Source organism: Octopus bimaculoides, chromosome 15 (genome assembly GCF_046866305.1).
Source record: "Octopus bimaculoides isolate indiv1 chromosome 15, ASM4686630v1, whole genome shotgun sequence".
NCBI classification, from domain to species: domain Eukaryota; kingdom Metazoa; phylum Mollusca; class Cephalopoda; order Octopoda; family Octopodidae; genus Octopus; species Octopus bimaculoides.
The window spans coordinates 38,882,819-38,885,066 of NC_142942.1; the positions used below are offsets into that span (position 1 = coordinate 38,882,819).

The following is a 2,248-nucleotide window of genomic DNA, read 5'->3' on the forward strand; positions in this document are numbered from 1 at the left end:
CCTGAAATATAATAATTATAAAATAAGTGGGACGATCTATTTGTAATTTAAAATATGTTAACAGACATAAAAATACCAACTAAATTCATGGAATTTATAAGATGAAGAAATGTGCGACCTTTTACGATAGCACATTTGGCAAATTCCCTTCAGATCAAGAATTTAGAATACATGTTTTATATATTACAATGAAATAAAGCAACATTTTAGACAAATCTGAAATTGTATTCAGCAGGAAGATTTCCATTTCTTTTGTTTTCTATTGTAATAGACTAGAATTTATGTTATAATATATTTTGGTAACCTATTCAGTATCCAAAAACATCAGATATATCATTCATCTCAGACAAAGAAGTGTAACGATTTATATACATACTTTAACAAATTTATATTCATGATGAAAAATTAAGCATAAACACTGATCCGGACATAGATTGCCATATCAAAAAGCGTCTAAATGTTTTTGTTAATACTATATCAAATGTTGGTACTGACTCCAAATATATTGATAACAAATTCTAACCCTACGGAGGATGATGAAAGATTACTACACATCAAAATATTATCCAATTATAACAAATATATAAGACCGGTTATTGATTTGGAAACACCGGTCGATATATATGCTACCATAATGCTTCACACATTCAATGATTTGGACTTAGTGAATAACGTACTGAGGGCTCAGTACTACATTGGACTACAATGGACTGATGAAAAGTTACGGTGGGATCCCTCGGATTATAATAACATTACAAATATTCATCTAGTAAAAGAAAATGCTTGGAAACCACCTATTGTATTATGCAATTCAATGGAAAACTCAGAAGATAAAGATGACTTCCCTGAACTGTGGATTTTTAGTAATGGACATGTGGTTATGTATTCTTTTAGATTACTAAATACATATTGTGAAGTCAACGCATATACTTATCCATTTGATAAGCATATGTGCGAAATTTACATGTGTGTTGCTTTGCATAGCGTACAGCACACAAGAATAAAAACTCTGGATTACCATGAGTTAAATTTTATACAAAACTATAAGTGGGATATCACGCTTGAAGGTACGGTAAATGCCACGAACGATAAATTTAACTACGCATTTGCGCCGATGTATATACGACGTAGAATTACCATAGAAGTCATAGCTATGCTGATTCCGTCAGTAATGATGACTGTTTTAACTATTTTCGTTTTCCTTCTACCTCCTGAATCTGGAAAGAAAGTTTTTCTTGCGATGACGACATTTTTATCAAACGTGTTGTATCTTGTTCAAATAGAGAAGACGACACCAAAAAATTCAAAATATCCTTGCCTTCTTATCTTATATTTAATGCTATTGTCGATGTTGAGTGGATTCACTGCAATTGGTTCGGTAATTATAAGCAGATTGTATGTAATTCAAACTTCTGATGGAGAGAAATCAAATTCACCAAATCAAAATAGAAAGAAATCCCATGCTAACCAAATTGCTGACGTTTCAATAATTGCCTCGGCACAATCGAATACATTTAATCCAGAAGAAAGGCCAAGAGCAAAATGGTTTTGCATATCCGACTACACTCGATGTGATGACATATTTCTAAGAATTAGCATTGTGATATCGGTAATAATTTCATTAATATTTACATGTCTACTGTTTACTCATGATGACTAAAAGAAAAGAATAACGAAGGTGTATCAGAATACAGCATGATATACATATTAATATCATGTATGGGCTTAGATGAAAAAATATCAGCCATATATATGGAGTGTTGTTTATCAAGTATTGTACTACTACTTCTGCCATTCTACTAGCACTAAAATACTGCAAATTATTTACAGATATGTGAATATGACCATACAAACAAGAACACAAATTGGGTGATTATTCTATATCTTGAAATAATTTATTAATTTATAAACAATGTATTCACCCAAATCGACATATGACATGTAAAAGCAGTCTCATTATCTGAAAACAAAAAGACATCTGTAGGCATACATCCATACATACATTGAATTGATACATACCTACATATATACATATATACATACATTTATATATACATATTTCTATATATATATATATATATATATATATATATATATATATATATATATATATATATATATATATATATATATATAGATAGATAGATAGATGTGTGTGTATGAGGGACAAAGACACAAACACATATACGTTCAAATACACACACACAAACACATAAACGACGAGCTTCTTTCAGTTTCCGTCGACTAA

General features: G+C 30.2%; 1 pseudogene across 1 annotated transcript in view; it reads left to right on the forward strand.

Annotated features, from left to right (window-relative positions):
• The window catches only part of LOC128249532 (chemotactile receptor for terpenes 1 pseudogene), a 7,257-nt pseudogene extending 5,243 nt beyond the window's left edge, over positions 1-2,014 (forward strand). Inside the window, exon 2 of the transcript XR_016244458.1 lies at positions 1-2,014. This exon is cut by the window's left edge and continues 120 nt beyond it. The product of XR_016244458.1 is annotated as a chemotactile receptor for terpenes 1 pseudogene (transcript).
• Positions 2,015-2,248: the final 234 nt, after the last annotated feature.